Source organism: Gopherus evgoodei, chromosome 5 (genome assembly GCF_007399415.2).
Source record: "Gopherus evgoodei ecotype Sinaloan lineage chromosome 5, rGopEvg1_v1.p, whole genome shotgun sequence".
Lineage (NCBI taxonomy): Eukaryota > Metazoa > Chordata > Testudines > Testudinidae > Gopherus > Gopherus evgoodei.
Window position 1 is genome coordinate 29152789 of NC_044326.1, and position 12813 is coordinate 29165601.

The 12813-nt window shown below is 42.2% G+C and overlaps 1 non-coding gene across 1 annotated transcript; it reads right to left on the reverse strand.

Annotated features, from left to right (window-relative positions):
• Positions 1-4226: 4226 nt before the first annotated feature.
• Positions 4227-4316, reverse strand: LOC115653008. The gene has a single exon (XR_004000822.1). It is a non-coding gene; the product is annotated as a small nucleolar RNA snoR109 (small nucleolar RNA).
• Between the last annotated feature and the right edge of the window lie 8497 nt (positions 4317-12813).

Genomic DNA, 12813 nt, shown 5'->3' on the forward strand with positions numbered 1-12813 from the left:
GTTCAGATCATTATAGATCTAGGAACCAGTTACAAAGTTTGAATCCAGACTTCCATGCTTTTAGGGGGGGAGTTGGATCTGATTTTTGGGTTTAGGCCTATCCCAAGAGTTAAGAAAATTCTGTAAAGATGCCTACAATAATTAGCTATTCCAAAGTGGAAAATGTGCAGGGGACAACAAACAGAAACTGCATTTGTCCATGTTCTTGGTGGTCACAAACCGAGCAGTTAAACAACAAAGAGGAATAGAAATAGTGAGTCAAGCGATAGAGGAGAAAGAATGAACAGAGGTGAGTGGGTGAAATAAAGTTAGCTTGGATCTGTTATAAGGAAAGTAACCAGCCAGTGGTTTACAACTTCACTAGAGATAAGACAGGAATGATAGCGAGGGGTAGAGGGATTGCTTAGTGATGTCTTCTATGCCATACCTATTCCTGACTGCAGATGTAGGGGGTATCTCTGGAGGAAAAGAGTGTAGAGGTCGGGGCTGAGTAGTGGCCCACCTGCCAAAGGGTCATGGCCATCACTGCACCTTTCCCTTTGGGCTAATTCTTTATTGCTGGAAAAGCACCTATAGTCCCCTATCTCGTGCCTGGGAGTGGGACGGTGCACAATGTGATCATTCTGCTGGACCGAGTTGCACTATATAGAAGGGCAGGATAGGGCTGTCACCAAGGTCATGCATTAAAATGAGAGAACATTGGGCAATGGACCTCATAAGATGCAGTCTCCAAGTTTGTTTGCTTAATTGTGTCTACTGGTGGAGAACAGCGTTACCATCCCATATTCATCGGAATATTCAGCTGAACACTTTGTTACAGAATTCTCAGGGACTGCAAGTGTACTATGAAACTGGAACAAAATCAGCTTCATGCTGAGAAGGGTCATGGAGGTAGGGTAAAGGTCATAACCGGGAGTGAGAGAGACTATAAATCATTAAAAATTGTTGTTTAGCCAACAAATACTCTTCCCTTGATGTCTATTAAACCCAACAGTGCAGACAGAACTCAGAAACTAAATGTGTTTCATGCAGGCTAATCTCAATGGCAAGAATTTAAAAGCTTTTATTCCCTTTCAGAAAGATGATTGAAGGCGTAAACCTCATCTGAGATGTTTCTCCTTACTTAGTATCATGCAGATTCAGGCAAAGCTGCCTGCTCCTTGAGGGAAAGGAGCTTTCTTGAGAGGGCAAGTGCCAATTTTTCTTTGTATGAGTATTGATTAGTGTCACTGTTTGAGATGCTGAAGCTGTTGGGAATGTTTCTCTGCACAGGCTTCCTGGCTGGTGAAGGCAAATGGTGGAGAACTGGACCTATCATTGGTAGAGATTTTCAATGTCTCATTGAGGGAGGGCCGGGTTCAGCTTCCTTTAAAGCAGTACATGTATGGACTCTGCTCAAGAAATCATCACTGGACGCTGACAATCTGACCACAACCATCTTGGATCTTCCATTGTCAGCAAAGGTAAATGAAAAGGCTGAGGAGAGACAACTTTCACAGAATCTACGTTCCTTAGGCCCTCTTGATCTTTTAAAGTCTAAGAATGGAATGGATTCTGCTTTGGTCTCACTGGTAGATCTCCTCTTGACTGTGGGTCAAAACAAAGGGTCCATGCTAGCTTCAGTAACATTGACCACCAGGTGTTGATAGCAGGTGTGCAGACCATAGTAAGTTTGACCAGGATGATCTCGCAAACTGCTCCCAAAGTCTGGCAGTGGTCAAACACTGCTCCCCCTCCCCCCCGAGGGGACACTCATGAGAGGTTTCATGTTTCTCCTCCTGTCCAGTATTTGCACAGGTCCACTGAGAGAGTTAGTGAAGAGACGTGTGTTGCAGTATTTTCCAGCTGCAGTGACACACAGCTCTATACACCCAAATTATTTAACCGAGTCAAAACTGTTGATTTCCTTACCCAGTGTCTGGTTGAAACTGTGGCATAGATTTATTATTATTATATTATCATAGCTCCTGGGAACCCCAGTGATAGCACCTCCATTGTGCTAGGTGCTGCCCAAACACAGAATAAAAAGATGGTCCCTGCCCCCAAAGAGCTTACAATCCAAGTATAAAACTAGAAACATCTGGATATAGATACATGGTGGCTCAATGAAACAATGAGATGACATTGGTCAGCATGATAGGCAACGGTCACATGCTGCAGCACAGCAGCAACCTAACCATTGTCAAGTTTTTTGGCCTCACAGCAAAGTAAAGTGTTAAGGAGGATTTTGAAGGAGGATAAATGACTTAGTTTTGTTGATGTTCATGGGCGGCTCCTCTCAAGTATGAGGGGCAGAATGGGAGAAGGCACAAAGGTGCTTATTTGAAAAATTAACACATGGACATTGAAGGCTGACATGGGCCAATCAGAAACAAGAATCAATTTACTGATACCAAATGAGAGATGACGGGAGGGAGAGGATAAGTTGTGAATGGCCTTAAAAGCAAACAGGTAGTTTATATTTGATATGATAGAGAGCAGTCATTAGAGGGATGCAAAGAGAGAGGTGACATGGTCGAAACAATAAGCTAGGGAAAGGTTTCAGAGTAGCTAGGGAAATGATCTTTGCAGCAGCACTGAATGCAGATCAGTGGGGCAAGATTGCCTTTGTCAAGGTTATGAATCCTTCTTTCAGATACAGATCTTGCAACCAACTACCATGCCTTTGTAACCTCAGGATTAGATCACTGCAGTGCACTCAACATCTTCATCAAATCAGCTGTATTACAGTAGTGCATAGAGATCCCAGCTGAGATCAGGGCCCCACTGCGAGGCACTGTACAACCCCAGAGCTGGGATTGCAGTTTAAATCCATCCAGATACCAAGGCAGCCTGCTTGCATCTCACAGCTAATATATTACAGCGGCAGTGCTCCATGAACTGCACTGACTGCCTATTGACTTCCAAGGGAATTTCAGGTGTTGATTATGACATATAAATCCCTAAATGTCTAGGAACCTGCTACCTTACTGACCACTTCTCCCCATGTCGGACAATGCAGCTGTGGGCAGCAGAGGTAACTCAAGCTGAAGCCCACTCAGCGTAAGAGGGGCTGCTGGCCAGGCCAGGTGTTTTCATGAGCAATCCTTAACTTGTTTCACACACTTGGTCTGAAATAAATTGAGTCTGTCTACTTGCCATTCTGACTGAATATATATTTTACAGCTGCTTTGCACGGGTGTAAATGATGACACAAAGTGCACATCTACTGAGAATTACTGACTTTCTGCTGCATCAGGTTCCCCAGCTGTGGGCTTAGATCTCTAGGATCCTACCTCAGTTCACTTTCTGTCCCTAGTGACTCTAAAAATCCCACAAAACTGCAATCTGGCTGACGTCAAAAAACCAAAGCAAAATTACATGAACCTTTATATTCCTCTTCAGTTAAGGTGCAGACAGCAGTTAACTCTAACTCTCGCTCCCTTTGTACACAACAAGCCAATGTTACTGACTGGTCACATGGTTAATCACTTATGACTAACTGCACACTTGTGTCAGGGAGATAGCTTTTCACATCTGGTTCAGATAATTCCTCAGTGCTGAAACGTTCCACCAAATGTTGCAAAAAAATACAACCTGTGCAGTATCACAGCTGGTGAATGACCCAAGCCTGTGGACTGACCCAGAGTAACAAATTTGCACCCTGCAAGAAGATCCTATTACAGCTTGGTCATTTTACATGATGAAGGATTTTCATCTTCAGTATGAGAATTCCACCTTTTAAGTGGAGCTATAAACATTAAGGGAAATGTTGACTGAAGAATTGATCAATGGGCTAAAAAAGCCACATGCCAGACCTGAGGTGGGAGGAAGGAGAAGGGAAGCTAGAGTAGTGACTTCATAGTTAGGAGTCTAAAATTTCTACTATATACACAGTTTTAGCCTGTTCCACCAACTTCTTCACAAAGCAACTAGTTTCCACATGAAGTTTCTCATTTCTGTTCTCCTAACAGGAAGGTTTAGGGAAAAGATCTAGGTTAATTAGACATGGCATTTGGGGGACATGGGAATCTGAAAAATGATTTTTTTTAATCCCTGGAATAGTAATATCTGGCAAAATTTCAAAGGGTGTGAGCCCAACATTTTAAATTTGTATTCACATGTGCTCGTTGACAAATGTCTTTTAGTCTCTTTCTGATGGTTGGGTGGGAATTTCCAGAATTATTCAATATAAAATGTCGAGCATTTAAGAACTTCATTAGCTCTTGCTGGAGTTTATAAGCTTGGAGTTTAAACAGCTCGGCAAGCAGATGGCTGTGCTGTAGGAATTATAAGCAACAGCCAAACAGCTGTTTGGTTCAACAAAGTTATATACTCAACCACCAGAGACTGCTGAATCTGTAAGCTCAGTCAGCTGAATTGTTTCAACGCAAGAAGGTTACAGACTGCCCCAGCACTGCCTTTAGTACTGGTATTACCTGCTAGTCTGTACTTGTGAGTGGCTGTCTCTATGGTAACATATAGCCAAGAAATCAACTTGCACATCTCTGCAGATGTAGGGCTGCATACAAGGGATTGGTGAGGACATCAGCCTGGAGCATAGTAATGAAATCTACATCAGTTCTTCAAGATCCCAGAAAGTAAGAATTGAGCCTGATTATGTGGTTACTTGTAATTATAGGTGAGTCATATCAGTAGGCTTCTGCCACACAGAAGTCCAAAGGAAAGCTAACTCACACCACTCTTTATTCTGTGTGGAGCAGTGACCCATACTCACTTCAGACTTAGTAATTAGGACAATAAAAGGAAACATGAAAGAAGAGAGGAATTTTTAGCACCTATCAGCAGGTCTCAACTACTTGTCGGATCAAGCCCATAAAGAATAGGCGCTATGGCATTCTATTGGTATTTCAGATGTAATGGTACACTAGTGGTCCACACTCTTGAAAATACACCGGAGAAGACTCCAAATGAGTGAATGAGACATGCAATGCATATAAAATCCTGTGTTGTTACAGTCAGGATTCATGGAGTTTATGGGCAAGAGCCCAAACAATGTGGAATGCTCTGATCACTCTTCAATATCACAGTCCAGATTAAGACACAGACAAGGCCAGAGGTGATACTGGCAATTGCAAGATAGTAAGCCTAACGTCAGTACCAGGCAAATTGGTTGAAGCTATAGTAAAGAATAGAATTATCAGACACATAGATGAACATGATTTGTTAGGGAACAGTCAACGTGGCATTTGTAAAGGGAAATCAGAGAGGTGAATAGTGGTGTCACCCGGGCATCTGTACTGGGGACCAGTGCTGTTCAACATGTTCATAAATGATCTGGGAAAGGGGGTAAATAGTGAGGAGGCAAAATTTGCAGATGATACAAAATTACTCAAGCTATTGATGTCTAATGCAGACTGTGAAGGGATCTCACAAAACTGAATAACTGGGTCTAAATTAGCTGATACCACTTAGGAAAGAGACCTTGGAGTCATTGTGGATAGTCTCTGAAAATATCTGCTCAATGTGCAGCGGCAGTCAAAAAAGATAACAGAAAGTTAAGAACCATTTGGAAAAGGATAGATAATAAGACAGAAAATAGCATAATGCCACTATATAAATCAATGCTACACCCACACCTTCAATACTGCATGCAATTCTTGTCACCCCATCTGAAAATAAATTAGAATTGGAAAAATTACAGAAAAGGGCAACAAAAATGACTAAGAGTATGGGATTTAAAAGACTGGGATTGTTCAGCCTGGAAAAGAAATGACAAAGGGGATATAATACAGGTCTATAAATCATGACTCGTGTGGAGAATGTGGATAATGAAGTGTTATTTACTCCTTCACAACACAAGAACTAGGGGTCAGCCAAAGAAATTGATAGGTAGGAGGTTTAAAACAAACACAAGGAAGTACTTCTTCACATAATACACAGTCAACCTGTGGAACTTGTTGCCATGGGATGTTGTGAAGGCCAAGACTATAACTGGGTTAAAAAAAGAATTATATAAATTCATGGAGGATAGGTCCATCAATGGCTATTAGCCAAAATGGTCAGGGATCATTTGATAATTGGCTTGTTCTAGTCATTCCCTCTGAAGCACCTGGCATTGGCCCCTGTCAGAAGAGAGGATACTGGGCCAGACAGACCATTGGTCTGACTCAGCATGGCCATTCTTACGTTCTGATTTTCCACTTATGTAATTTCCTGACTTCATACCTCAGGTTTTTCAATTTATCTGTCACTTTGAATTTCCAGGCTATGTTGATTAAGGGTTTTATTTTATTTTAAACAACTATAATAATCTAGTAATAATTTATTGTAACTGATGCAATAATCCACAGCTCGTATCAGTCTCTCATTTTGGAACATACCCTGGCAATAAAACCCCAAACCTGAAATGTGAACCAAAATGTCAGAGCTGTGAAATGAGTATACTTCTAAACTGAACAGACACTAGTAAAAAAAACCATGACTAAGTTACACTACCAACAAAAAGTAACCTGTAACATTTTTAAAATTTGAAACATTCAAACCCCACTACAAACGTTATTTAATCCAATAATTACACTCGGCACCTTGGGCATATCTATAATCTGTCCCTTCAACAGAGCTGATAAGGCAGTGTAAATGGCATGTTTGGCTATTTGTATGCTGAAACTCAACCCATCACAGCACAGGACACAGTAAATTCAATGCACCATCCTCCCATTGTCTACTGCAGACTTTTTAGGGTATATCTATACTGCAGTCATAAAATATGATTGCAGCTCAAGCTGACATACCTGAGCTAGTTTTCATCTAGTTAGCTCAAATCCAAAAGTGTGAGGCTGTGGCCACGTGAATTTCAGCGTGGTTGTACAAACCCACCCAGAACTCACAGGGTAATTACTCGCAAGGCTCTCTTATATTGCTGCATGTTCACAGCTGTGGAACCTGATCTTGTTAGATTAAAGCCAACTCAGGTATATCACCATGTGATTGTAGCCAATCTCAATATTCTCTGGAATTCCTCCAAATGCTACACAGCAGCATACAAGGAAATATTATACACCTGCAATATTTTCAAGCTATGCTCATAGCTGATAAACAGAATTATTACAAATGATTCCAAACAGTCTTTCAGATCCTTGTAATAACAGACTGCCAAGGCTTCTCTTTCTGTTACCCACTATGTCCCCTTTATGCTGCTCTAGTTCAGTAAAGGAGCCATGAAATACATGGAATTGGCATCTGGTGAATTTCTCCAATTCAGAGGCAGCATATATCTAACATCAGAAGACATACAGTGTCCTCCTCATGCAGCCCCTGGTGTAGGGGCATGCAGAGAGACTGTCCAGCTCCTGAGGCTGCTCTGTTTTAAGCCGTGGTCTCAGTATCAGGCCCAGAAGAGCTCAGAATCCCATCTTGCATTGCCCCATTTCTGCTGCACCTTCTGAGAGGCAGAGCACAGAATGTGGCTCAAAGTGCTCTTATTCACATTTTGGGTGAAACCAAGTACAACCCCCTGCTCTTACCTCTGACTTCTGATACTTGGTCTCACCAAAGAGGCTTTTGACACTGCAATCCTAAAGTGTATTAGGCAAGGCATTTCCAGTGGAGAGAGAGGTATCAGTGCCATTGTACAAGGCACTAGTAAGATTTCATTTGGACTAGTGTTTGCAATTTTTGTTCAACACAGATGAATTTAAACTGGAACAGGTGCAGAGAAGAACTATTAAGAAGATCAGGGAAATGGAGGGCCTATCTTATGAGAGGAGACTGGAAGAAATTGGCATGTTTAGTCTTGCAAAAAGAAGACTGAGGTGGGATATGACGGCTTTCTATAAATACATTAGAAGGGTAAATACCAGGGAGGTTGAAGAACTATTTATGCTAAAGGCCAATGTTAGCACAAAAAGAACGGGCTGTGAATAAATTCAGGCTGGAAATTAGAAGAAGGTTTCTAAGCATCAAAGGGTGTGATTAAGGAACTGCCTGCCAATAGGCGATGTGGGGCAAACAATTAAGTTTAAGAGAGAGCTGGACAAATTTATGAGTGCAGTTGTATGATGGAGTTGTTTGTGTTGGTAGGGGACAGAGCTCAACAGCCTGGGTCTTCTGGTTTATGTCCTATGTTCCTACAGCTCATGCTTCAGGGTTTCAGCCAGTCACCAGCAGGTGTCAGAAAGGGATTCCCATCTGCCCTCTTCCCCCAGTGCATTCTGAGAGGGTATTTTTAATCTCCTTCCTCTGAAGCATCAGGGATGGCCATACCTCAAGACTGGATACTGGGAGGGGCTGGGGGAGGGGACGGTGACCAGAGGCAAAGTGTGAAAAATCGGGATGGGGTGGGAGGGTAATTGGTGCCTATATAAGAAAAATCGGGACCATCCCTATAAAATTGGAACATCTGGTCACCCTAGGGTGGGGGCAGGGTTCTGAGGTGGCACACCATGTTCTGTCTCTCAGGTTCTTGTTCACATGCTTACAGTCTAACTGATCACCATATGTGGAGTCAGGAAAGAAATTTCCCCATGGTCAGACGGGCAATGACACTTGAGAGAGAGAGGCTTCTTTCCTCTGCAGTGTGAGAGCGCGGGTCACTTGTCAGGATTATCTGGATAGATCTCATTTACTCATTTCCCTGCCATCCCAGGGGCCTCAAGAAGTGGTGCACCGTGGTCACAAAAACATAAGAACGGCCATACTGGGTCAGACCAAAGGTCCATCCAACCCAGTATCCTGTCTACTGACAGTGGCCAATGCCAAGTGCTCCAGAAGGAGTGAATCTAACAGGTAATGATCAGGTGATCTCTAGCCTGCCATCCATCTCCACCCTCTGACAAACAGAGGCTAGGGATACCATTCCTTACCCATCCTAGCTAATAGCCATTAACGGACTTAACCTCCATGAATTTATCTAGTTCTCTTTTAAACCCTGTTATAGTCCTAGCCTTCCCAGCCTCCCCAGGCAAAGTGTTCCACAGGTTGACTGTGTGCTCTGTGAAGAACAACTTCCTTTTATTGTTTTAAACCTGCTGCCCATTAATTTCATTTGGTGACCCTTAGTTCTTATACTATGGGAACAAGTAAATAACTTTTCCTTATTCACTTTCTCCACACCACTCATGATTTTATATACCTCTATCATTTCCCCCCTCAGTCTCCTCTTTTCCAAGCTGAAAAGTCCTAGCCTCTTTAATCTCTCCTCATATGGAACCATTCCAAACTGCTAATCATTTTAGTTACCCTTCTCTGAACCTTTTCTAATGCCAGTATAACTTTTCTGAGGTGAGGAGACCACATCTGTATGCAGTATTCAAGATGTGGGCGTACCATGGATTTATATAAGGGCAATAAGATATTCTCCATCTTATTCTCTATCCCTTTTTTAATGATTCCTAACAGGTCCTGCCTGTTCTTGGCCTGTGGCACACATAATAGTCTAATCTTCTGTGGGTCTCATTTACTTTGGTCTCATTTCCGTTGATTGAGTAAGTGCGCGGGTGCTGACTGTTATTGGTGGCCTGTGATATATGGGAAGTCAAACTAGAAGATCTAATGGCCCTTTCTGGCTTTAAACTCTATGAGCCCCTAGAAATATATAATAATCACTGTTGGCATTCTGTTGTATTAATGTAAGAATCTATTATTACACAGGTGGGTAAGTATTTTTACAGTGTGAAACATCCTGCTGGCAGTATGTGCCCCCCCTCCCCAGTTCATGAGCAAAAATATATCCTCCACTACATATTCGTCCTTTGGGTTTATTTGGTGGTATTACTGAACAGCTTTAGCATGTTTTTTTTCTTAACTTCTGGGCACTTTTGGCTGGTAGACGGGGTTGCTGGGGGAATATTTGCAGTGGAAGACAGAATTCTTTCCTATATATTCCTGTTGAGACCTTCAATAAATTAAATTGGTGGTTTTGAAGTTTTTCTGCCTACTTGCTATCATAAGTCTCTAAATAGAGCCTCTATAGTTTTTTCTATATAACCCATCTTAGTGTTTATAAGGTGGTAGAAGTTGTGGAACTTACCTGTAGACTTGCCAAGGTCAGTGTATGAGCATAGCCCTGCTTTATTAGACTTTGGAAAAAATCCCATTTGGAGGTTCATTTTCAAATGTATAAATCTCAGTTGGGAAAACACCATGACCTTCTAGTAACTTCTAAGCAAAAAATCTACACTCACCTCAGACCTCAGCATAAATCTAACTCATATCACCTTTTATTCCTCCTCCTTCCACAGCTGGTCCAGCACTCAGTGAAACTGCTGAGTTTCATATCTCAGGGGAGCGCTTTGTTTTGCAGTGGTTGCCACTGTACCATTTCAGAAAGATATGTATCTTTATGGGATTTTGCCAGGAAAAAAACCACACACATCTAAAATTATAGTAAATTATTCTAAAAGGATTCTTCTGCTTCTCATCTCACAGGCTCTGAGCTCTCACTACTGATGAAAATGAGGGTGTTATTTTTCATAGCTGACTCCCACTGCATTGCTAAAGAGATACAAAACAAACATTCTGAGTGAGTCTCAAGCCAGTTTCACACCAGGGAGATGCAGCCTGTGCCTTCACGCACCAGCAAGGGCTGCTGCACTCTCTGGGGATTTGCTCTGTCCATCCAAGGAAGGACAGACGGAGTTTCAACCATCATCCTCTCTTGGGAGTCCCACTGTGGTCGTTTTCTACCACAGGCTCCAGATCTACTGACAAAGGCTACCATGGGGATGCAATGAATCAGCAGAAGGCTGCCCATATTTGGGGCTCTGCTGGCCTCCTAGTGGAGTAAAGTTTGCAGGCTCCTTTGCACTTTTCAAAGGCGCACCTAATGTATCACCTCAGAGATGGATACATTGAAATAGGGGTTCTCTTGTCAGTCATTTGCTAAACTGGTTCAAATAAAAAGTAACAGGAGAATAAGGGAATTGCATTCCATCAAAGTGCTTGGTATATTCTTATTCTTGGTTTTAGAGCCAGTATAAGTTTAGTGTGTTTCTGTAAGTGACAAATTCATTTGCATCTGTGAAAACATTGCCAAAGACTTTGCAAGAGGTCATGTTTATGACTTTGTCACTGGAAATCTACATGGTGTTTTAAATGTGACTTATGACATCCATTCTCATCCTCCTAGACCTCTCTTGAGCAGTTGACACTACTGACCTTGAGATACTGCTGCCCCACGGAGAGAGACGGAAAGGGTCCAGGGTACTGCACTAAAATGGTTTGAGTCCTTACTGAGGGACACACCCAAAGAATAGTGATGGGAAACTGCACCTCCACTACTAGACTCCTTGTGGCGTTCCACAAGGATCAATTTTCTCTCTGGTCCTTTTCAGCATCTACATGCAACCACTATGTGAACTGGTCTGACTACATGGACACAAGTGCCTGCAATACTAAGATACCACACAGTTCTACCCATCCTTCACCAAATACAACTATACCACTATCACCTAGATGGTCCAGTGCTTTGGAGGAGATCAGCTCATGGATCAAGAATGGATGGCTGAAGCTGAACCTGAGCAAATCAGAGGTGATGCTGGTGGGTAGAAGAAAATATGATGAGGCATTTGCAGCTACAGTGCAATATCCTTTGATTGAAGGTTCACATCCACAACTGGTCAATTCAGTCTGCAGTCCAGGAGTACTCTTGGATTCCAATGACTGCGAGTAATACTTATCATTATCTCTGGTTGGCTAGGAGACTCCATCCCATCCTGACGGATGAAGACTCTCAGTTACTCATGCCTTCATCATCTCTCAGCTGAACTCCAGAAACGCAATATTGCTGGTCATGAAACGCAGCAGCACTTCTCAAGAACACAGGTTACAGTGAGATACATCACACACCTGTCCTCCACTCGCTACACTGGCTTCTCATATAATTTTGAATCAAGTTGAAGGTCTCAGTCCTTATCCTCAAAGCACTCTATGGCCTGAAAACAAAAAAAGTGCCTAAAGCTCTGGGACAATGACCTTGCACAATGGAACTCTCAGCAATCAGAGTAAAGCTCATCTGTGTGGGAGAAAGAACTTTCTCGGGATGGTCAGAGGCTGTCTGATGAAACTCTTCCAGGAAATAACAACTATCACAAACTTCACCACCTTCCGATCCAAGTGCAAGGCACATTTCTTTGACTTTGTCTTCTCCCATTTAAACACACAGCAGTAGGTATATTTAATTAATAAATAAACAAACAAGACACTCCACTGCACACAACTCTCCCTCTGGGGACAGGATGAGAGAACAAACAACATGCAACAGATGTGTATTCACCTTGCCTAATGAACTACTGGAAGGTCCTCAGCTACTATAGTGATGAGTGCAGTACAAAAACCTATTTAAAACAGAATAGAACCAATGACAAGTAAGCAACTTAGCTCATTTCAAATATTCACCATCTACTTTCAATACATCTGAACAACAAAGAGGAAATTGTGATCTGCTCATGGATATTCCACGAGCTAACTTCATTCAGTACACTGTTCACTGTAAATAATTTTCTCATATCAAGGGAGAATGAATGAATGTGAGGAATGGGGAGGAAATGAACTGGGGAGATGGAATACTTATATTGTAAATTCTCTGAAGGAGGAAACATCTTTTTGTTCACTGTGCACGTACAACACCTAGCACAATGGAGTCTTGGTTCATGGATGAGGCATCTAAGTGCTATGGTAACACAAATAATGAGAGAATGGGGGGAAATAGAAAGACTAGGAACAAGATGCAGCCAGAGAGAAAATGGAAGTGCAGAAAACCAAAAAGAATAGAAAGCTCAGGAGAAGGAAAGAGAACAGGGAAAAAGAGTGTGATATAATGTGGGCCTTGCAGCAGGGGACATTGAAGAGGTAAATTCAGTGTAAAGGATTTAG